Raw genomic sequence first — 26,263 nt, forward strand, 5'->3', positions numbered from 1 at the left:
TCTGACGTGCCACATTGGAGTTGAAAACCCACGTTCCGTTTTAGTGTTTTAAAACCATACATTTAGGTAGGTATCCGAGACAGAGGAGGTGAGCCATGAAGGCTGCTTAAGTACCAAGCTCATTAATTGGATCCAATCCTAGACATGCCCACAACCATAGCCACACTTTGTTATATCGAGTTTAAATTTGTTTAAGTGGACGTCTTTGATAAATCGATTAATCGTGGTGTTGAGATATTTTGAAAACAAGTATCATTTTGAAAACACGTCCTAAGTCTAGCCCATTTGAAAAATTATTAACCAATTTTTAAAGTTATTAAAATTAAAATAATTCCGAAAAGAAATAAAAGGAAAGTTAAAATTGGCCTTATTACAACCCAAAAATAAATAATAATTAAAGGAAATTAAATGAAAACCAACACTTATTTAAAAGTCCAAAGACAATCACCGTGGCCACTCTGAATCCTCTCCGGCCTAAGTCCCCATATTAAGGTTCACCTGCAAGGTTAAGGAAAGGGGGGTGAGTTTGGAAACTCAGTGTGCAACAAGCCCCTTTCAGAGCCCAAAACAATAACGGCCTGTTGGGTCTAAGCCCAAATCCAATCTCAATCATGCATTGGGCGTAGCCCTTTTCATATTTCATATTTCATATCTTTCGCTTGAAGCCTTTTCATATTTCATATTCTTGGGCAAGCCTTTTCATATTTCATAATCTTGGGCGAAGCCTTTATCAGAAAGCAGTATGGCCCTTAGGCCCATTTCAATGTCACATATAATTTCAATGAAAGAATGCAACCCATTTGGGGAGACTACTCAACCCACCATCCGCTACTCTCCACCCGTACCAACCAACACACCATGTGGGGATTAACTCGACCCACCCCGCCAAACTCTCCTTTGGCGGCATAGATAGCGCTTTATCATATCTTGGAGGCCTAGCCTCTTTTAATAACTAAGGCAAAAGCCCTTTCAATAAGCGGGGCATAAGCCCTTTTATAAGCGGGGCATAAGCCCTTTTGATAAGCGGGGCATAAGCCCTTTTGATAATGGGGCATAAGCCCTTTTTCACTTCCTCCATCCATATAAAAACCCAACCCAATGCATTTATGATTACCTCATGTGCATAGCATACATTTCATGTGCATATCATACATACCATATTTATCAAAATCCCATGTATTAAAATCATACATAAACCCTAGGGGTATAATGGTCATTTTACCTAGGGGCAAACGGTCATTTTCATATTATAAGGGTAATCTCGTAATTTTACCAAAAATTAGGGTTTCCATGTTCATTAACGATTACTAACAATCCATGGGTGCAAACAGTGATTCTGGCCCATTTTTAGCGAAATCGAGTTATTGGGCCTAAAACCCCTAATGGGCCCTACTTAGCCAATTCTATCGTCTAGGCCCACTTAGCCTATATTCCATAACGGTTTTAACAGTCTTATCATGCAATTTAACAGATTTTCGTTTTCTACCAATTTTACCCAAATGGGCCCGAAAGCCCAATGGGCCCCACTTCGGCCCCTCGAGGCCCAACTTACCAAGAACGCCAAAAATCACATTCTTACCGTTTCCATCGTTCTCGATCACCGTCTCATCGATTCTAACTAACTAGTGAGCGTTCATTGCTCATAAGTCCTCGAAATGCCGAATTTGGCATTTGACTTTTCGGCATTTTATCGGTTTAAGTTATGAAAGGGTTCGTTACACACCTGATTTGCGATATTCCTTGACAAGATCTCCTATGCGATTTCTCCTATAATCAACCACTTATAGATTAGACCATGTTAATATTAAACCAAATCGAAAACTACCTATTATCATCACTTACACATTCGGCCACCATCCACAATGGCCCTTGGGTTCATACCTTTGCCGAAGTTGATGACTAGATTTAGTCACTCCGATGATCCAAGCTTTTCACACACTCCTCGATCGGTAGCCTTTAATCCTCACTAGCACCAACAAACCAAATAACACCAAAACCATTTTAGCCTTAGTCGACGAGAGGGTTTTCACTTTTCTTAAACCACAAGATACAAATGGAAAGAAGGTTGAATACTTACCAAGAGATCTACTCATTGAAGAACGTTCCAAATACCTTCCTACCCCATATCCGTTGTGAATCCAACTTAAACGTGCGTGAAAATAAATCTAAATATTAATTCCGAATCACTAAAATATGAAGCTTTTGGCTTTTCAAAGAAATATTAATCTAAGCTATTACGAGGTTAGTACACACATTACGGGTTGAAGTTGAAACGTTTCCATAATCAATCACCTCGATAACCACCACATCACTCAAACTCAACTATTCCAATATCAATATATGTAAATCCTAAGCACATCGGTCATACGGAACATAAGGGCATATTCGTCATTTTACCATACAGGGGTATTACGGTCACTTTACCCTACAGGGGCTTTACGGTCTTTTTACCTAATAGGGATATTTTAGTCATTTCATCCTACAAGGGTGTTTTGGTAAATCTACAAACTAAGGGTATTTCAGTAATTTTGTAAACCAATGGTATTTCTATAATTTTTAGAAAGTTAAGGGTATTTCTGTAACTTTGTAAATTAGGGGTATTTTGGTAATTTTACAAATTGAGGGTTTTTCGGTAATTTCACAAACCAAGGGTATTTTAGTAATTTTCTAAATCGAGGTAAAAGCAAGAATTACGTAAATCAAGGGTAAAACAGTAATTCTATAAATCAATGGTAAAATAGTAATTCTATAAATCAAGGGTAAAACAGTAATTCAGCAAATCGAGGGTAAAACTATTCCAATATGAAGCTTTCGGCTTTTCAGCAAATATTAATCTAAGCTATTACGAGGGTTAGTACACACCTGTTACGGGTTGAAGTTGAAACGGTAATTCTATAAGTCGAGGGTAAAACGATAATTATGTAAATTAGGGGTAAAACGGTAATTATGTAAATTAGGGGTAAAACGGTAATTCTGTAAGTTGAGGGTAAAACGATAATTATGTAAATCGAGGTAAAAGCGGTAATTATGTAAATTAGGGTAAAACGGTAATTACGTAAGTCGAGGTAAAACGATAATTATGTAAATCGAGGGTAAAACGATAATTATGTAAATTAGGGGTAAAAGCAGTAATTACGTAAGTCGAGGGTAAAACGATAATTATGTAAATCGGGGTAAAAGCGGTAATTATGTAAATTAGGGTAAAAGCAGTAATTCAGTAAATCGAGGGTACTTTAGTAATTTTACAAGTCGAAGGTATTTGGTAAATTTACAAATCGAGGGTATTTCAAATATTTTTACAAACTAAGGGTATTTCGGTAATTTTAGTAAACTAAAGTATTCTAAGCAGGGATAACAATACGAATGGGCCTAAAGCCTATTCTCATTAAATGGGCCCACACGCTCGTGTGGCCCTTTTAGCCCAAATCTAGCCACAAATATGAGATTCACCTAGCCTAGCCCAATATTTGCTACACAATCAAATAACTTATCCAATTGGGCTCAGAGGCCCATTAGGCCCACATGACCCCTTTCACCATCGGTCCAAGTAGCCATCCTGACTAGAGTAGTAAGAAATACACACCTGATAGGAGACTGGAGTTAATCCACACTCCGAGCACTCTTAGCCGACACCCAACCCAAACGAGCACGCCATACAGCGAAAGGGATCAGCCAAGAAAGGTACATTTACTCTCTTCATGGTTCCCTCTATTTAAAGCCAGCTTCACAACCACTCTTATGTTAGCTTCCCGATGTGGGATCCCTCCAACATTAGAGTTTAAATTCAACACCAACTCTTGCCGCCCCCTGTTAGCAAAATAAATGCTCTTTGCTTGCCATGGGATTCGAACCTATGCCTCCCCTTAAATGCTCCACACGCTACTTGCCACTAAGCCACAAGGCTTTTTGTGTCATTTATTTAACACAATAATTTCAAAACCCTCATCCAAGCATCCAGGTTTTTTTTTCACTTAATACCAAAATTTTTTGCTAAAGCCCAAGTTTGAACCCAAGATTTCTCCAACACTTCTCAGCATACTTAACCACTAAAACAAGCCTTCATTAACAAAATTTACATGCACAACAAAATATTAAAAGCTGCCTTCAACCGCTCCCATGCTCAAGGCCCAAAACTTCTAGGCTCAAATTCAGGGTGTTACAAAATGCATATTTTTCTCTATGGATTTGGTTATTGATGACTCGATGACGATTCGACGAAGATTTGGTACTACGAAATCACGGTTGAATCTTAGGAATAGATAGGATATAAATATCATGACATTAGGGTTATGTATGGTTTCGTGTAAGACCACATCTGGGATATGGCATTGGCATCAATATGTGATTTCGTGTAAGACCATGTCTGGGACAAGGCATCGATATGAGACATCGTGTAAGATAGCTAGGCTATTGGCATCGATATGTGATCCCATGTAAGACCATATCTGGGATATGGCATTGGCATCTTACTATGTGTATGAGAATTCCAAGGTATCCTTTAGTATTCTAAGTGGTTCAATGGGTAATTCAAAGATTATGTCAATGAAATGACAATGAATGATCATGTCGGAAGGGTATAGGTATGTTCACAAAGCTCATAAATATTGAGATTATGAATCGATAAGACCTCGGTAAAAAGTGAATGAATGAATCATGATTATGAGTTTTATTATGCACTATGTAAATGACATGATTTAAGATGTATCTATGACACTTGATGACATTGTGATTAATTATATTATGTTATGTGTATAATAATGCATGACTAATATTGTTAATTATTTACATGCTAACTTACTGAGCTTTATGCTTACTCCTCTTCCTTTCCAATTTTTCTTATAATATCACCAAGCTAGCTCGAGGATCGAAGGACATCGGAGCTTGATTCACACTATCAAACTAATCTTTTGGGTATAGTGAATTTAAGTATTTTGAGTATGGCATGTATACTAGACTTGGTCATTTTGTTATGTGTCATATTGGTTAGCCAAAAGTGTTGGCTTATGATAATATTATAATCCATTTTGTATATGGCCATTAGATATGGCTTATATTGATTATTACAACCTATTTATTCATGCATGCATGTGCTTATGCAATTATGATGTGGTTGGTGGTTATATGGATGTGATGAGTTATGTTGTGGATATGAATGCTTGATGATTAAATTGGGATTTGTTTAGTATGATGTTAACTGTGGCTTGAATGAGAATTGGTAAGTTGGGCTTGAATAAGTATGGTGTCTTGTGCATATATAAGATAATATGATATTGCCATAATCATGACTAATATGATATTGCCATAATCATGACTTGTTTGAGGATGATTAAGTACTTAATTATGCCATGTTAAGTGCCTTTGAAGTCTTCTATGTGTTTGTGCTAATAATGGCGGCAATTGGCTTGGAGAATAGCCTCAAAGTTGTTCACACAGGTAGACACACGGGCATGTGTCTAGGCCGTGTGTGACACACGGTCTACCCCATGGGCATGTGATCCGGTCGTGTGTCCCCTGCACCCTAATTAGGTAAAACAGAATGCCAAGTAGTAAACACACAGGCAGAGACATGGCCGTGTGTCTCGGCTGTGTGAGCGGCACGACCTTGGGACATGGGCATGTGCCCTTGCCATGTGAAGTCTGCACCTTATTTATGAAAATTCATGAAAATTAAATTTACCACACGGCCTAGCACACGGGCGTATGACTTAGCCGTGTAACCCTATGAGGTTGATGATGTCATAAACAAAGAGTTACACAGGCTGAGGACACGGGCGTGTCCCAAGCCACATGGGTGTGTGTGACCACACGGCCTACCCACACGGGCGTGTGACCCTCCAAAACAAGAAAATTTTCTAACTGTTGTAAAAATTCTGAAATTTCTCGGTTTAGTCCCAAACCACTCATAATGTATGTTTTGAGCTTCGTAGGCTCGTTTAAAGGACGATATGAATGTTTTTCAAAAGTTTTAAATTTGAGTGGAAATTCATGTCTCTGTTTCGAATGTTTGTTTGAGTTTAATTTCGGTAATGCCTCGTACCCTATTCCAACATCGAATACAACTAAGGGGTGTTACAGCAGCTCAAAAGAGCTTACCAATATATCAGCTCATAAGAGCTTATTGTTTTCACCTCGTTGGAGTGTACCATTTTAGCTCATATGAGCTTACTGTTTCAGCTCGTTAGAGCTTACCGTTTCAGCTTAATAGAGCTTACTATCCATCGGCTCAGGAGGAGCTTACTGATCATAGCTCAAAAGAGCATAAATGATAATGAATTAACAGATTACTGATTTATATACGTAATGTATATCACCCGAGTATCCTTTAAAATTCTAATAGGTTCAACGGGCATAAATTTTGTTATTGGTTATGTGAAAAAACTATGTGTTATCGAATGAATTATTGTTTATATGATTGAGAATGAAACATTACAAATGATGTACATGATATGTGAATTTGATATAATACATTGATGTATGAAATTGAGATAAAGGTTGATTATATGTATTTATGATACTAACATATTGATGAATGGCTGTGTATAGGCATTTGGCAAGTGAAGATATACTTTCTTTATTCGCTTGATTATGTATAAATGGTAAGTTAAATTCTTAATTATACGGGCTTACTAAGCTATAAAGCTTATTCTATTTCTTTTCCGTGTATTATAAAGGTTCGATAGCTCACTCGATTTGGATGAAGTCAGAGATACGCATCACACTATCTAATTGCTAATTGGTACCTTTGAACTTATGGATATTTGTAAATATGGCATGTATAGGCTAGTCTAAAGATGATAGTTGTGGTTACTTGAGCTAGTGATTTTGGTACATGTTGCGTATAAGGTAAAGCCATGTGATTTGGCTAGCTTGGTGTAATGTTTTGGTTGTGTATAAGTATTCAATACGGTAGGTTTTGCAAGTAGTAAATGGAATAGAAATATGCAATGTTGTCTTGATATGTGATAGGAATATGAATGGAAAATGATTGTAGTTGAATTGATTTAATATGTATATAGAATGTCATGGATTGCTTGCCTATTGAGTTCTAAAAAGTTGCAATTTATGCTTTTGCATGCATGTAAAAAAAAACAAGGGTGGCAAAATGGCTTTGCGAATAGCCTATTTTTTTCCACACGGGCCTGTGTCTTGGCCGTGTGTGACACACGGTCATGTTACACAGCCGTGTGTCCCTTGGTGTTGAAATTAAAATGAAGTCAATATGCTCCACACGATCTCACATATTGGCGTGTGACCGGTCATGTGGTACAAGACAGTTTACCCTATAGGTTTGGCACGGCCTAGCACTTGGCCTGGCACATGGATGTGTGTGGCCATTTTGAAGGGCACACGAGCTTGACACATGGGCGTGTGGTTGGCCATGTGACCCAAGTTAGTATGTACACCCTGTTTCCACACGGCCTAAGATATGGGCGTGTCTATTAGCCGTGTGAGGTACATGGTCTGTTCATATGGGCATGTGGTCCCTATAAGTTTGAAATTTTTCTAAGTTTCCAAAATTTTCATATGTTATCGGTTTAGTCCCGAACCGCTCTTAAAGCATGTTTAAGGCCTCGTAAGGTATTATAAGGGACAAATTGATTGATATGGATTGATGATTATATGAATTGATCGAATGTATGAGAAAAGAACGGTTATATATGTTATAAGTCTGGTAATGCTCCGTAACCCTATTCAGGCATTGAATACGGGTGAAGGGTGTTACATTTATTGGTATCAGAGCTATGGTTTAGGCAATTCTAGGACTAACGTAGCATATGTGAGTCTAGCTATACATGCCATATAGAACCTGTAATAGTGTGATATCTCTTGACTCTGATGAAAATTGTTTTAATTGGACATATATGCTTTCTAATTGAGCTAATTCTGATAATGTAGAAAGTGGTACTCAAATAATTGAGCGAAAATATGTATATCATGAGTTGAAATTCATAAAGGTATGAATAAAAGTTATTAATATTATTTTATTGATGAATGTTATGTTATGTGCATGTATATGTGAGAGTTAAAATTTAAGGCTTTACAACCTTCACCCGCTTATCAGTATAGTGGTACAATGAAATCTGAAAGATTTAAAGTGGAATTACAAAGTTCTGTGATTGAAGGATTAATAATATGGTCAGATAAGAGAATGAGTCAACAATAAATACAGTACTAGAAGAGATATCAGATCATTTTGAAGGTTATTTGGATTATGCAAAGTCTTTATTAAGAAGTTGAATTCGATGAAACAAAATATTCAAGTATGATATCTAAAGAATGTATTAACTGGAAGTTTTACTTAATGGGTTTCTGTTAGTGATGGGATAAAGAGGAATCAATAATGACAGAATTAAACAGTGGAATAATGTTTGAATTGTAAAGATATCTGAGTACAGCAGTATAGTCGAATAGCTTATAATGATCTCTTCTAGGTATTCTATATGATCAATTATTCTCAGATGTATATGTGGCTATTTATTTCCAAATGAAACTTTTATCGTATGCGAACACTAGCTAAACATACTGATAGACGAAAGCATTGGTGGTCTGTTTGTTTATGATCAGCATTGCTCTATCTTTCCCTGGTATTCTATTCCATTGTATTGATAGAAAAGTTGATGGGTAAAATCCATATGATGCTAGTATTCTATTTCTACTAGTTATTGTTCTGTTGAATATACATGAAGATTATATTGCTTCTATCACAGTTGATTTCAGTGCTTGTGAGTGATGTTTTCTTCTGGAATTTCTCTAGGGTATCATAGAGATATAATTTTCATAAATTTTGTATAGTTCCATACCTTGAGATTTCCCTACCTCAGTTTTATTATGATTCTATGTGATTATCTGCAAGAGATATTCTTTTGATGGATCATCAGATTTATAAAGGTTATGTTTCTACATTCATTTCTATTGAAACTATATTTGATTTTCTTTTGTGTTCAAAATACATTATTAACAACTAGGATATTATCTATTTATATAGTTGAGATGTTAGTTTTATTATGGCATTATGATTCTTGTTTGACGGAGGAGGCTTCTGTATAATACAACGCTTCGATGATTAAAAGTTAAGATAATTTTATTATATAATCCTTTTTGGTTTTCTTGAAAGGAAATTTAAATCAGCAAAAGCATAGACAATAGAAGATTAAGTTCAAATTTGTATAATAGTTATCATTTTCAGGTAAATCTTAATATATGTCAATGAGTAAAGATGGAATGTTATGCCATATTAGAGTTATACAGTTTTTAAGAAGATCTTTGACTTCTATCCTGAAGAAATTGCGATAAATTGTATGTCTGAGTTGTCTTGAGAACAAGAAGAAAGGTTTTCTTTGGAAAGTTATTGTTTGACAGCCAAGATCAATTCAGTTGTTTAGTTTGATTGGGTTATTTGTTTGAAAGGTTAATTGAGTTATACATGTTTGAGTTTATCCTTGGGTCCGGAAATAAATTTTGTGCGTTCACGGGTAAAGAGATGGATAGTTTGAATGAAGAATTCATATTTTAGAAGACATGATAGAGAATTATATCTATCAGAACAGTTCTATTTGAGAAATATTATTGTAAATTAAAGTCATTTCGATTGTTGAAGTTTTCATTTGCGTGAAGTTTGATTTAGTTTAATATATGTTAATAAAGTTATAAATAGTTGAAAACACTGTTAACTGAAGCATTAATTTTGGTTTAGCCTGAATCGAATAAAGAGTTATGATTTTCAGTCATGCGTCATTGAATGGTTTGGAGTGTGTTTTAGTACAAGAATGTATAGTGATGGCTTAAACTATCGAAAGATTTTGAGCCAGTAATTGGTTATCATCCCGGACAAATGATTATAGTCACGGATATTTTGAACAAGAAATCTTTGTGTGCTTTACAAGCGATGAATTCGAGATTGATCTTATCAAATGATGGATAGATATTAGCTAAGTTAAAAGCTAAATTGATGTATATTTTTCGATTTTGTGAAGCTTAGAAATGTATCAACGAATTGCAAGTTAAAAGAGTATAACATGAATTGACTTCTGATTTAGACCTTCAAATTGGAACCAATGATTATTTGTTGTTTCGAGATAGAGTTCGTATGATATCCCGAATTAGGGCCTAATCGGAATAGTGGTTTCGGGACCGCAAATCCGAGATAGAAATAATTATTTTATGATTATTTAGAGGTCTATGATATGATTGCATGATTGTGTGAAAATTTCGTGAAGAAATTCTATGCATGAAGTGCTTAATTTGAAGTTAGGGACTAAATTGAATAAGTTACAAAACTTGCATTCTAGAAGTTTCTAGTATGAAATTGCTTTGAAATATTAATTACGAGGTCTTAAATAGCAATTTGACCAATTTCTAAGTTTATGGACAAAAACTGGACATGGATGAAAGTTTTGAAAGTTTAGTAAGGAAGGACATTTTGGTCATTTGAATATTAAATGAAATAAAATGGGAAAAATAACACAAAAATGATCATCTTCTCCATAAGTTGCTGCTGAATTTTACTCTCCACCATAGCTAGGGTTTCAACACTTTTAATCCTTGATTGTAAGTGATTTCTATGCCCGTTTTTAATGTTCTTTACATTTTTGAAATCCTCATAGCTCGGTTTACCTATTTCTACCAATATTTTGAGCTAGGGTTTATATTTAACATTTAACCATGAATGATATGCATGAATTTTGATGTTTTATGGTAGAATATGAAGCTGGAGATTGTGTTAAACAACTTTTGCTAAGTAATTTTACGTAAAAACGACTAAAATGACATAATCGGTAAAAATACCCAATGTTCATAAGTACATGTTAGAGTGAGAATTGGATGTTGCTGTAGAAGGGAAAAACGATCAGCATATTATAAAACATAAGAAAATAGGATGAAGTTTAATTTACGAGATTTGGGGCAAAAGTGTAAATATGTGAAAGTTTAGGGGCAAAATTGTAATTTTCCAAAATATGATTTTGGGTTGATTTGAATAATATGAGTCCTAATTAGGCTATATTTGAAATGATAGAGCAAGGAAAATCGAAATTTGGGCTAAAATCGGCAAAATACCAAGTTGTGGACAAAATGGTAAAACTGATCATTTTAGCATCGAGGTAAGTTCAGTGTAAATGTAGTAACATAATTGTCATTTTAAGTAATTTAATGTTATTTATATGATATGATGATTAATATCATGAAATATTATGCTTTGTGGTTATTATTGAGTAATATGCAAATTATGTGTGCTACTTGTTAAATATGAATTGCTACCGAGTATCGGTTTCGATATTCCGTGGAAGACGAAAAAGATGTGTGATCAAGGAAAAATCCCGTTTTAACCTTGGAAATAGATTAGAATACAAGTGACATGTCACTAAGATATTTGAGTTCCGAGCTCGTTGAGTTGAGTCTGAGTTCGTGAGATGTAACTAGGCATCTGAACTCGTTGAGTTGAGTCCGAGTTCACTTATGGGCAGGTTACATGGTAGCTTGGCTACATAATTTCCATAGGCTATTGAGTTTGTCTAGCTGCGGGTATGGCACTTATGTGCATGAAATCCGTGTATTCGAATCATATTCCGATGTGTTCAACGGGTAAATCTTAAGTGGATAAGGTGAGTACCTTAAACGAAGGTGACATGTTGGTAAGTGTTGTGGAATGGATACTTTGTACAAGTATGTACTTAACCCTCGGGTTGAGACTTCAATATAACAATAATATGGTAAGATCATGAATGAGAAATATGATATGATTGCTTTGGTGATATTATGCAAATGTGGACTACGTATTATTGCATGGTTATGTTACTTGCTATTTACATGTGAACTTACTAAGCATTGATGCTTACTCCCTCCCTTCTATTCCTTGTAGTCTTGACAAATCGGCTTGGAGATCAAGACGGTCGGAGGCACGCTCACACTATCAACAGACCATCTCGGTATAGTGGCTTGCATATTTTGGGAATATGGCATGTATAGCATTATAATCCTTTTGTGTATATAATCTTATGATATGGTGAATGAGTGATGTGGAAATGCTTGTTGATGATTAGCTATTGGAATGGCTAATCAGAATTTATATTTAGTGTTATGTATGCTTAATGTATTACCTACTCCATGGAAAACGATAAAATGGTGAAATTGGCTATAAAACAGTGTCATACAGCAATAGTGATGTGAATTTGAAAATTCACTAAAAATAGTAGAAATAGAATTATATGATGAATAAAATATTTAATTGAAGCTCAATAAATCTATTTTCATGTGGAAGAAACAAAATAGGTGAAAGAGTTGTATTTGATAAGATATTTACGTTTTGGTGAAACAGGGTCAGAGCAATTTCTAGATCCCTTATTCTGAATTTATAAATTCACCATAAATTGTGTAAAAATAATTAAGACTCAAATTTTATATGTATGGATTCATTATTGAGTCTATTTGTAATAGAAACAAAGTCATAGTCATTGGATCTCTGTACAGGAAGAAATTTGATTCGTAATACACAGGGGTCAGAGTAGCCAAACCCTGAAATAGGGGAGACTTTAACTAATAAATTGTGCTAATTGGCCTGACCAAAAATTCTAGGAAAATATTTGTAAGTAGATATCTGAGTCTAGTTTCAGGAAAAAGTTACAGAATTGGATTTCGAGTTTTGTAACTTGAGATACGATTTTTTTAGCGACTGTGATGTAGTTAGCCAGCTTGTCTAGAAATTCTAAAATAAATTGTTTGAGCTGTTCAATTAATGAATTAAGTCCGTTAACACCTCGTCCTCAACTCCGGTGATGGTCTCAGGTACGGGGGCGTTACATTTGGTGGTATCAGAGCTATGGTTTAGTCAGTTCTCAAACTAACCTAGCATGTGTAAGAGTCTAGCTATACATGCCACGGATCCGTGATAGTGTGATGCCTCCTGAAGCGTATGAGCACCGTCTTGTTTAGACAGAGGTACTCTCCAACTGAGCTGCACTAACCATGTTCAATGTGATACGAAGGTGTTTGAATAAAATTACAATTATGATGAGTCTCGATTCAGAAAAGTATGAATAAAATTTTATGATATATATATGTGATAACACGTGAGATGAAAGTTCATGTTGTGATAAATATCCATACTTGCTTGATGCTCGTATGATGTAGTGCACTTGGCTTACTTGATAAGATGAACGAGATAAATAGAAATTCGTAGAGGTATGAGTAAAAGTTCCTAATATCATGATATGAATGAAAATGTCATTGCCTTGATTGAACGTTGAATATTGATGAATGTCAATGATATTTTTTATGAGATAAATGATTATAATGAAATGAATTTATCTATGTTAAATTGTTTGGACTGAATTATATGATTGTAATGATATGTATATGATGATGCACGAAATGAAAGTTGCGATTGTGATGCAAATATCTATGTTTGTTTAACCCTTATATGATGTCATGAGTATGATTTGTTTGAGTAAATGAATGGATAAGTCAAGTTATCCAGAAAACATAGGATGCATGCATAAGTATACTTGTCTAAATAGATAACTAGAATATTTGTGTAAACCAACATGAATGATGCATTGCCTGAATAAATGATATGATTTTGATGATGTTGTTATGATGATGGAAATTGTGTCATATGTATATGTATGAGAAAGTCGAGTCAAAGGCCCTACAACTCCTTTCCCTTACCGAAATGGTGTTTATAATGGAATTTCATGAGATTTATACTGAATAAGTTTCCGGTTGAGAAACCAAAGAGTTCAGTGCTAGAATAATTATAAATATGATTAGAGATTGAAGAATGAGTTGGTAAGTAAAGTTAAAGCTATAAAAGTATCAAATTGACATAAGGATTATTGGAGCTATAATCGTCTCGATTAAAGAATGAATTTACTTTGGTAAATTGAATTACTCAGATACAAGGTCGAGAAAAGTGTAAATCAAAATTTATTCAGAACTAGTCTTCTTTAGTGAAAAGTAATATGAAATTTGTGATGGCGAAATAGTTAGGGAAATGATATAAAATGTGTAATATCCGAGTGTGTGACGATTCTGTGGATGATTTTAGTAGTTTCTTCTAAGATGTTCTATGTGTTTATCCGTTCCCAGAAATATTTCTATGGTTGTTGATCTTTTGAAGAAATTCTTGTTATACTATTCCTTCGGGCATTCTATTATATTCTGCCTGATAAAAATTGATGAGAGAATATGTATGATACTATGATTCTGTTTCTTCTACTTGATGCTCCATTTGATATGTATATATGGGAAGATACATTGTTCTTGTTGCATTTGATTCCAGTGAGATTAAATGATGTTTTCTATTGGATTTCTTTTCTCTAAGGAATTATCGGGATCTTCTATATTTTCCTATGAGTTTGGTTTTCGATTTTCCAGCATAGTATCGTATCTTGGGTTTCTTTATTCTGGGTTTCTCAATCTTGGATTTCTTTATTCGGTTTTCTTGTTATCTTTATTCCATAATTTGTCAAATATGACTTATGTTCGAAGTGCGTTCTTCAGCTCATGATAATCATGACAAGCATGACTATACTTCTTATTTGATCTTGGTAATGTGGTGATTTTAATATTGGAATCTCTCAAATTTTCTTGTAAGGTTTGACAACAGTAAAGGCATAAGTGATAAAAGTGTGAGTGTGACAGCCTTAAATTGACCCTAGTCGGAAAGTGGTTTCGGGACCACTAAACCGAGACATAAAAATAATTGACCGTTATAGTTGATGCTCAATATATGTACATATACATGTGTGAAAATTTCACGTTTGGATTTTGTTAATTGTAAGTGAATTTTATCAAATAGGACTTATGTGAGAAAATCTAGAAATGTGCTAGGCAATTGTAAAGTGGGCTATTAATGCATAATGTGAAAATGATGGGTTTGCATGTCAATTTACCCAAAAGTTAAGCATGATGGCCGGCCATGCTAAGAGTGGAAACATGTTGCAAACATGTTTAGTTAGTGCTTATGTTAGAAAGAATAAAATAATAAAAAAGGAATAGGATGAAAACAAAGAAAAGAAAAAAAAAAGAAAAAAGTGTCCATCCTTTCATTTCTTTGCTTGGCCGAATGTCCTATGAAGAAGGGGGGGGAGAGCTTGAGAAAATCAGCCATGGTAGTTGCTAGACCAAGGTATGTTTGATGTTGTCCATGAGATTCATGCATGTTTTAGTTGTTAGTTTGAATTCTATCTATCCCATGGTTGGATTTGGGGTTGTTGGAGAATTGGGATTTGACAAAGAAGCTTAAAAATTTTAGTTGATACCTTGAAGGTATTAACATGTTAGTTATATGGATGTGTTAAGTTGCTTGGGATGTTAGCATGAAAGTTGGAATTGTCAAGCTAATTTGTTGGAAGTGCCGAATTTAGGACTAAGAAGAGAATGAGTATTCGACAAGCATAGTGAAAAGGTAGGTGTTGCCGATTGTTAGATTTAGACCATGGGAGTGGCTATAATGGGCATTAAGATGTAGAACTTAAGAAATGTAGTTATATGTGAATTTACATGATGATACAAATAGATGTGAAAATATATGCTAGATTAGGAAAATTTGATTAAGTGTTCATGAGATGAAATTAGGTGTTTAAAAGATGTTATAGTTGACATTGTATATATATACATACATTCGGCCATCTCATTGAGTTTGAAGGTGGTGTTAAATCTAATTGTGATGCCCATTTGGAAGTGTATATATATATGTATAAATATACATAAGTATGCCCGTTCGTGATGTTACCTTTAATTATGTGTATAATCGACTAAATGGGTAATTAGTGAGGATGGTTGCCGAATATACAAACATACATATGCATGTGTAATTGAATTATGAATGTTTAGCAAGATGGTTAAACTAGTTAATTTATTGATTAAGCTCAAGGAGTTAAAGAAGGAGAATCAAGCAAGGGAAAGACGAAGGTCATCGAGTAGCCGACTTGGAACTATTTTACCCAACACAAGGTAGGTCACTAAGCATATATTTTGTATTGATTTAAATAGACATAATGTCTATGTAATTATGCGAAAGGAATGATAAATTTATATACATGTATGTATGTGGTGATGAAAGTATTGAATGAAAAGAAAAGAGGTGAGATGTATTGAGTTGTTGATTTGGCACTAAGTGTGCGGGTATAAACATTTGTGATCATGAGAATGGCACTAAGTGTGCGGGTTTAAAATTTGTACAGCACTAAGTGTGCGAGTTGGATCATATAGCACTAAGTGTGCGAGTTGATTATATAGCAGTGTGCGGACTCACTATATGCTTTTGAATCACTATTGACACCGAGTGTGTGACATTATTGAGTTGACCACGGACAGCGGGTCGGGTAAGTACCTTGAGTTCATGGCTAATAGGTGCTATGTTTATATTTGGAGTTGAGCTTGGTAAGTTTTGAACCTATGTGACAATTTTAATTGAAGTCACGTACATAAGAATTATCGTGGAATAATTGAAAGGTCATGTAGTTGTATGATTATAACGAAAACAAAATGGTGTATAAAATGCCTCAAATATCCTATTGATTTGTATATGGAATGTGAATGTGTAACTTGGTATGAGATTGAATCAAAGGTCTAAGGAACTATGGTATAGTTCGGTTTGAATGGAGTAATTAGCCTCGTTCCATTTTGTTTCCTCTTGTGATAATGTTATTAATGGTTGGTAGTGCATTGCTTATGACTTCTTGAGTTATATACTCATTCGGTGTTTGCTTGTCACCTATTTTAGGTTTCTTGGACTCAACTTTTGCGTATTCGGGACCGTCATGAAGTCATCACACCGACTAGCAACTTTTTGTATCTTCTTCTTAGATGGTCTAAGAGAACATTTCGCATGTATAGGCTATTATGTTTGTTTGAACTTTGGTATGTAAAACTTTGGATAGCCATGCGAAAATGGCTTATATCGTTTTAGCATAGCACTATAATCGTTTGTATGTTGATCACTAAGAGGTATGGAAATTTTGGAAACGATTAGCCATTGGAATGGTTAATCATGATTATACCTTGTGCTATGTATGCAAAAAGGGCTAATTGAATCATGGAAACTATGAAATAGGTAAAGTCTACCTTAAAGGCAGATGCTGACAGCAGCAGCGACGTGAATGTGAAAAATCACTAAAAATAGTAGGAATGGAATTAAATATTGAATAAAAGATGTAAATGAACCTTGCTGAATCTATTTTCATATGGAAGAAACGAAATGGTCATATGAGTTGTATGTTAAGAGATATTTGGGTTTTCGTGAAACAGGGCCAGAACGGTTTCTGGATTCCCTGTTCCGACTTTGAAAATTCATTATAAATTAACCCGAGACATTTAGAAGTCATGCCATATATGTATAGATTCCTTTTGAGTCTAGTTTCTATAGAAAGAAACGGAATCAGTATTGAAGCCCTGTACAGGGAGATATCCAGGTCGTAATGCAGGAAGGTCAGTGTAGTCGCACCCTGGAAGAGGGGAGACTTTAACTAATAAACTGTACTAATTGGCCTAACAAAAATGCTAGAAAAAATTTGTAGATGTATATATGAGTCTAGTTTTAGGGAAAAATCACGAAACTGATTTTCGAGTTGTAGAACTCAAGATATGATTTTTAAGGTGACAGTGACACGAGTTAGCCACTGTCTGGAAATTTTTTTATGAACGGTGAAATTAAGTGAGCGAAGTCAGTTAACCCCTCGTGTCCGACCCGTGACGGTCTCGAGTGCGGGGTGTTACAATTTAATTGGTATATCTATCTTTGAAAACACCGAGGCTCCCTTTAGTTGATCAAACAAATCATCAATATGCGGTAGCGGATATTTATTCTTTATTGTCACCTTATTCACGGTGACGATAATCGATGCACAACCTCATGGTTCCGTCCTTCTTTTCACAAACAATACTGGTGCACCCCAAGGTGAGAAACTTGGTCGGCGAAACTTTATGAATGCAACCCATTGTTTACAAGTCTAAAGAAATTGAGGTTTGATTAAAATGCAACGATTAAATCGTAAAGTAGATCCAGATCGTAAATCGACGTTTAAAGAAGAGTACTTAGATTTGGCCGAGCAAATTGAGCGAATTCAGCGTATGAACAGAAGCTTGTGCCGTAGTAAGTTGTCACAAGCAGCACAACGTTCCTGTTAGTGTGTCCACCTCAATGAAAGACCCCAGATTAATTCGATATGATTTAAAGAGAACATTATTTACCCTATGAAGAGTTGAACAAAAGGGTTCTAGTGAAAGTTAGTCAACCGAAGGAAAAGTACTTGGGAACGGTCTCTATGAAAGATATGTCAAACATTTACGTAAGATTTTGGGACAAATTTAGGGAAGTTTAAACCTTAAATTACCTGAGATTTCAGACCTAAACGGAATTAAAATTCTTAATTGTCAATATTTAACAATGAAATTTATTGATTTTGTTAATTGAAGTGAATTTATCAATAGATTGTGAAAAATTAAAATTTGAATTGTAAAGGGTATTAAAAATGGAAAAAAAGTTGCAGATTTCAAAGTGGCTATAGCTAGTAAAGTGAAAATGTTCATTTTTAAAAGGTAATGAAGCATAAAAGAAGATGTTGAAAATAAGAAAAAAAAAGAAAAATGTCATTATTTGTAATATGAAAAGGAAGTGTAAACAGCCATTTTGCTGGAAGTTTTGATGTTGCATGAGTTAATTTCAGTTTGTTTGAATTTTATCCCAGGTTGTTGGGGTTTTAAGATTGGGATTTGAAACTTAAATTTGTAACCTTGGGTTTAAAGTTGTTGAAGATTAGTTTTGGTGTTACATGAAAGTTGAATTAGTTTGTTGGAAGTATTAGGATAAGAGAATTGGTATTGACAAGCAATGAAAAGTGGTGTTTAGATAAAAGGTATATGAATAATGTAGGATTAAGAAATGTAGTTATATGGATCAATGACAATAAGATGTAAAATAACTAGATGAATTGTTAAGTGTTCATGAGATAAATGGGTAAAAGTAGTTGAGGATGTGGAATATAAAACATCTCATTAATTGATTTGAATGTTTACAATGGTAACATTAATTATTATTAAGTAAGATTAAAAAGGAACAACAGGGACCTAAGTATGTACGACTTGAATGGTAACAAGGAGGTCAATAACAAATTGATTGATTTAAATAAAATAATGTTAGAATATGGAAAGAATATAAATTTATATTAAGTAAGGGTAGAAAGATGAATAAAAGGAAAGAGAGGTATGAGTGCGATTTGGAACTAATTCCGAAAATTGTCATAAATGTAATTGGGTTTAAAATTTGTCAGATAATGCGAGTGATATATACATAAGTTGGGTTGATATATAAAGAAAGAATATGTTTTGATTATTGATGGGGTAATTTTGTTGACCAGGAGATGGTAAGTCTTGGTTTGAATTTTAGTTAATTGGAGTTGGTGTAATTTTAACCTAGGAAATTTTAATGAATCAGTTAGAATACTGTATTGAAAGTCATATTGAGATTTCGAAAATATGGTTGACAAAGCTCGAACTATTGATTGTTATGGAATTAATGTTAATTGTATGATTGATAAAGGTTAGGAACTATGGTAATTGTTGAAGGAGATTACATTCATTTTGTTCCTAGGTAATGTTATTAATGTTGGTAAGATCAAATGTTATAAAAACTCATTCGTTTTGTTGTACTATTTAAGGTTGTAACTTTTGTAATTGGGCCTAGGAATATAACGTGAAGTTTTGCTCTTCTTTTTTTCTGGAAATTTATTAAGGTGTATGTTTGTTTGAACTTTGGATTAAAATTTGATCGGAAATGGCTTTACCTTTTAGTTCTATAACTTTTATGTTGACAGATAGATTACCGATAGCAATTTGATGTTATCTGATTTAACGACATTTGCAAAGGATTAATTGGAAACTTGAATAGGTAAACTCTTAAAGGCATGCGAAAAGGCAATAATTAAATCACTAAAAATGTGGATGGAATTAAATATGAAAATTGAAATAACCTGAATGTTTCATATGAAGATGGTATAAAAGTGTATTAGAATATTTGGATTTGAAAAGGAAAGAACGTTAAGGATCTGTCACAAATAATTAAAATACAAAATGGAAGATTAAATATGAATAAATTCCTTTGAATCTATTTCTATGAAAGAAACGAAATGTATTGAAGCCTGTAGGGAGCAGGTATGGTCGTGAGGCACCCGGAGGACTTTAACTTTAAATTATAATTACCAAATTGAGAAAAAATTTAGATTTTTGAGTCTAGTTTTAGAAAGAAACGGATTTCAGTTTAGACTAAGAGATTTTCAGGTCATGCAGATAGCAGTTGATTTTTTGAAGAGGGGAAATTAATAAAGTCATACCTGGCAAGGCTGAAAAAATTTGAGATGTTCAATTTATGGAAAATCATGAAAACGAGTCCTTTAGTTGTAACAAATATATAAGGAGGGAATTATTCTAATTTCTTATAGGTGAAATGTGAAACCTTGGTTCCCTTCTTTTACAACAACTGGGCCCCAAGGGGAATTGTGGAAACTCTATCCTAACAGCCTTTAATTTTAACATGTCATACGCGAGTATTTATCTGTGTCCTACAAGCAATCAACCAACCTCCGGCCTTTGTAAAACGAATCGGGAACCCGGTTAAAACTGGCGATCGTTCTTTTCAATCTTTGAACACACTCTAAGGTTGCTCGCACTCTTATATGGGTCGAGTTTTAGCTCATTATACTCCCGGTTAGGGTTTCCCGAATCCCATGTCGTATTAAAAAACAAGGAATGCGGAAATTTAAATTTTGATCAAGAAAAGTATTTTGAACCCCATTTTATCGATCGGCAAAGGTTTCATTATGGCGCCGTTTGGGAGGTTGATATGCAAAGCATGGCTATGTGAAAAATTAAAGCATGAGAAAAATTCAAGTTGAATTACTAAACTATTGCTTGAAAAGCCCCATTTTTTTGGAAAGAGTGCATTATTCGCCAAAAGGTATATTTGATGATCAAAGACATTGGCGGCGTGGCATTTAAAGCATGAGTTTCTGACCATACCGAAAGGCATGTTCGGATGCTAATAGAATTCTTTTGCTAGAGTGAATGTACTTGACATAATCAAATATTGTGCGAAAAGCTAAACCTTGTGATCTATCTGAAGTTGAAAAGTATGATGAATTGGTTCAAAGGCTAATGTGTTCGAATGAATCGTTTAAATTAGCTTGTTTGAGGTGAAGTGTTGTGTTTCCAAAATTGAACTATTTCATATTAAGGCAACCATTGTGGAATTCAATTCAATGAAGTAAAGTAAGATGAGTGTATGGTGGATGGTATGAACGAGTTTAATTTTAAGTGTTATAGGTTGCAAGTGGCAAAAATGCCTGTTTAATTCCGACAGTCATGGAAATGTCAATCACGATGGAAATTATCCGGTGCGTGTGAGTAAGAAAGAGATTTGGGTTGTTTTATGTTTAATATGTTTTTACCGCTAGGATTTCATGGTAAACGGGTTAGTTCTCGTTGTCGATTGAAGGGTCGGATTTTTGTGTGGTAAGTCGTTCCAGTTTTGAAGAAATGCAGTTTGGGTTCAAGTGATTTGCCTTTTATCCCCAACGGCAACCGGATATTATTGAAAAGTTGAATTGTTGTCTCGATTTTGTGGTTCATGAAATATTTCTTTGATCGAATTACCACATTTGAAAAAGAAAAGTGGACCTAGTGCTTTAGCCCGAAATCATACCATGGTACCGAGCGGTAAATAAATTGATGGTTTGATTAAGATCCTGATTGTTAGAAATATATCATGACATGACACAATTAAAGATTAAAGGAGTACAGTTTGGCGTAGGAAAATTCATCATTTTTGCCGAGTCTAAGAAAATTGGCCGTTGATAAAGTTGTAACGAATAAAGATCTGGTTTTCCGTTCATGCTACGTCGACGACCTTTAAAAAAACCTCGATTGATAAGGCAATGAGTAAGAGGATTATTTGCCGGAATGAAGAGTTGCAAAAGGGTTCTTACGAAATGTAGGTCAAACGAATGTAGATCTTGGGAACCACATCATAACCGTAATAAACCTCATTGAAATTTAGCGAAAATTTTAAGAGAGTGTTTCACCAATGACCAGTTGAAATGGGTCCTAAAGGCATAAATAATAAGAGCTCTGACAATCATGAAGAAAATTTCACTTTGATTTTGTTAATGATTTGAAAATGCTTATGGGAAAACTAAATTGAGCATTGAATGGGATGTTAGCATGAAAGTTGGAATTGTCAAGCTAATTTGTTGGAAGTGCGAATTTAGGACTAAGAAGAGAATGAGTATTCGACAAGCATAGTGAAAAGGTAGGTGTTGCCGATTGTTAGATTTAGACCATGGGAGTGGCTATAATGGGCATTAAGATGTAGAACTTAAGAAATGTAGTTATATGTGAATTTACATGATGATACAAATAGATGTGAAAATATATGCTAGATTAGGAAAATTTGATTAAGTGTTCATGAGATGAAATTAGGTGTTTAAAAGATGTTATAGTTGACATTGTATATATATACATACATTCGGCCATCTCATTGAGTTTGAAGGTGGTGTTAAATCTAATTGTGATGCCCATTTGGAAGTGTATATATATATGTATAAATATACATAAGTATGCCCGTTCGTGATGTTACCTTTAATTATGTGTATAATCGACTAAATGGGTAATTAGTGAGGATGGTTGCGAATATACAAACATACATATGCATGTGTAATTGAATTATGAATGTTTAGCAAGATGGTTAAACTAGTTAATTTATTGATTAAGCTCAAGGAGTTAAAGAAGGAGAATCAAGCAAGGGAAAGCGAAGGTCATCGAGTAGCCGACTTGGAACTATTTTACCCAACACAAGGTAGGTCACTAAGCATATATTTTGTATTGATTTAAATAGACATAATGTCTATGTAATTATGCGAAAGGAATGATAAATTTATATACATGTATGTATGTGGTGATGAAAGTATTGAATGAAAAGAAAAGAGGTGAGATGTATTGAGTTGTTGATTTCGGCACTAAGTGTGCGGGTATAAACATTTGTGATCATGAGAATGGCACTAAGTGTGCGGGTTTAAAATTTGTACAGCACTAAGTGTGCGAGTTGGATCATATAGCACTAAGTGTGCGAGTTGATTATATAGCACTGAGTGTGCGGACTCACTATATGCTTTTGAATCACTATTGACACTGAGTGTGTGACATTATTGAGTTGACCACGGACAGCGGGTCGGGTAAGTACCTTGAGTTCATGGCTAATAGGTGCTATGTTTATATTTGGAGTTGAGCTTGGTAAGTTTTGAACCTATGTGACAATTTTAATTGAAGTCACGTACATAAGAATTATCGTGGAATAATTGAAAGGTCATGTAGTTGTATGATTGTAACGAAAACAAAATGGTGTATAAAAATGCCTCAAATATCCTATTGATTTGTATATGGAATGTGAATGTGTAACTTGGTATGAGATTGAATCAAAAGGTCTAAGGAACTATGGTATAGTTCGGTTTGAATGGAGTAATTAGCCTCGTTCCATTTTGTTTCCTCTTGTGATAATGTTATTAATGGTTGGTAGTGCATTGCTTATGACTTACTGAGTTATATACTCATTCGGTGTTTGCTTGTCACCTATTTTAGGTTTCTTGGACTCAACTTTTTGCGTATTCGGGACCGTCATCGAAGTCATCACACCGACTAGCAACTTTTTTGTATCTTCTTCTTAGATGGTCTAAGAGAACATTTCGGCATGTATAGGCTATTATGTTTGTTTGAACTTTGGTATGTAAAACTTTGGATAGCCATGCGAAAATGGCTTATATCGTTTTAGCATAGCACTATAATCGTTTGTATGTTGATCACTAAGAGGTATGGAAATTTTGGAAGCGATTAGCCATTGGAATGGTTAATCATGATTATACCTTGTGCTATGTATGCAAAAGGGCTAATTGAATCATGGAAACTATGAAATAGGTAAAGTCTACCTTAAAGGCAGATGCTGACAGCAGCAGCGACGTGAATGTGAAAAATCACTAAAAATAGTAGGAATGGAATTAAATATTGAATAAAAGATGTAAATGAACCTTGCTGAATCTATTTTCATATGGAAGAAACGAAATGGTCATATGAGTTGTATGTTAAGAGATATTTGGGTTTTCGTGAAACAGGGCCAGAACGGTTTCTGGATTCCCTGTTCCGACTTTGAAAATTCATTATAAATTAACCCGAGACATTTAGAAGTCATGCCATATATGTATAGATTCCTTTTTGAGTCTAGTTTCTATAGAAAGAAACGGAATCAGTATTGAAGCCCTGTACAGGGAGATATCCAGGTCGTAATGCAGGAAGGTCAGTGTAGTCGCACCCTGGAAGAGGGGAGACTTTAACTAATAAACTGTACTAATTGGCCTAACAAAAAATGCTAGAAAAAAATTTGTAGATGTATATATGAGTCTAGTTTTAGGGAAAAATCACGAAACTGATTTTCGAGTTGTAGAACTCAAGATATGATTTTTAAGGTGACAGTGACACAGTTAGCCACTGTCTGGAAATTTTTTTATGAGCGGTGAAATTAAGTGAGCGAAGTCGTTAACCTCGTGTCCGACCCGCGACGGTCTCGAGTACGGGGTGTTACAATTTAATTGGTATATCTATCTTTGAAAACACCGAGGCTCCCTTTAGTTGATCAAACAAATCATCAATATGCGGTAACGGATATTTATTCTTTATTGTCACCTTATTGGTGACGATAATCGATGCACAACCTCATGGTTCCGTCCTTCTTTTCACAAACAATCTTGGTGCACCCCAAGGTGAGAAACTTGGTCGGCGAAACCTCTATCCGTCAATTCTTGCAACTGAGCTTTCAACTCTTTTAACTCGGTTGGTGCCATACGGTACGGAGCTATGGAAATCGGCGTAGTCCCAGGTACAAGCTCAATACCAAACTCTACCTCCCGGACAGGTGGTAAACCCGGTAATTCTTCGGGAAAAACGTCCGGGTATTCACAAACCACCGACACAGATTCGGGTTTCTTTTCTAACTCTTTGTCATCAAGTACATACGCAAGGTATGCTTCGCACCCCTTTCTTACATATTTCTAAGGTTCGGAGCTTTTTAGGACTCGCTGGTTACTACCGACGGTTTGTAAACGGTTTCTCGACGATAGCCACACCCATGACGAAGCTACTTCAGAAAGATATTAAGTTCGAATGGACGGAAAAATTTCAGAAAAGTTTTGATCAACTGAAAACTTATTTGACTGAAGCCCCAATTTTAGTGCAGCCCGAATCAGGCAAAGAGTTTGTCATCTATAGTGACGCCTCCCTACTTGGGTTGGGTTGCGTATTGATGCAAGAAGGTCGAGTTGTGGCCTATGCGTCGAGACAATTAAAGACACATGAGAAAAATTATCCGACCCATGATCTCGAATTAGCTGCCATCGTATTCGCTTTGAAAATATGGCGACATTACTTATTTGGTGAGAAGTGCCATGTATTTTCGGATCACAAAAGTCTCAAATATTTGATGACTCAAAGAGACTTAAATCTGCTGACAGAGCGTTGGCTCGAGTTGTTAAAAGATTATGAGCTTGTCATTGACTATCACCGGAAAGGCTAATGTGGTTGCGGATGCCTTAAGTCGTAAATCCTTGTTTGCCTTCTGACGATGAATGTACACTTATGCATTCTATCCGACAATATACTAGTGGCGGAATTAAAGGCCAAACCATTGTTGATTCATCAAATTCGTGAAGCTCGAAAGTCGATGATGAATTGGTTGCAAAAGCGGGCTGAATGTGTTCGAATATGGAATCGAGTTTCAAATTGATGATGACGATTGTTTGAGGTTGAAGTCGGTTGTGTGTTCCAAGAAATTGAGAACTCATTTCAATGATTCGAGCGAAGCTCATTGTAGCCGAATGTCAATTCACCCGGAGTCGAAAATGTACAACGATCCGAGGCGTCGGTTTTGGTGGCATGGTATGAAGCGAGACATTTCGATTTTGTTTCAAAGTGTTTAATATGTTAGCAAGTAAAGGCGGAACATCAAGTGCCTCACGGGTTTACTTGACCGATCATGATACCGAATGGAAATGGGATCGAGTCACGATGGATTTTGTGTGCAGGTTGCCGGTGTCGACAAGTAAGAAAGATACGATTTGGGTTGTTGTTGATAGGCCGACTAAGTCGGCTCATTTTATCCCGTCGTCGGATTTTCATTGGATAAACTGGCTGAATTGTATGTTTCTCAGTTGTGAGATTACACGAGTACCGA

General features: G+C 35.1%; 1 long non-coding RNA gene across 1 annotated transcript; it reads right to left on the bottom strand.

Annotated features, from left to right (window-relative positions):
- Nucleotides 1–293: 293 nt before the first annotated feature.
- Nucleotides 294–1,768, bottom strand: LOC128285307 (uncharacterized). Its single transcript, XR_008275804.1, has 2 exons — nt 1,724–1,768; nt 294–498 (listed from the first exon to the last, which is right to left on the bottom strand). It is a non-coding gene; the product is annotated as an uncharacterized LOC128285307 (long non-coding RNA).
- Nucleotides 1,769–26,263: the final 24,495 nt, after the last annotated feature.

Source organism: Gossypium arboreum, chromosome 12 (genome assembly GCF_025698485.1).
Source record: "Gossypium arboreum isolate Shixiya-1 chromosome 12, ASM2569848v2, whole genome shotgun sequence".
Lineage (NCBI taxonomy): Eukaryota > Viridiplantae > Streptophyta > Magnoliopsida > Malvales > Malvaceae > Gossypium > Gossypium arboreum.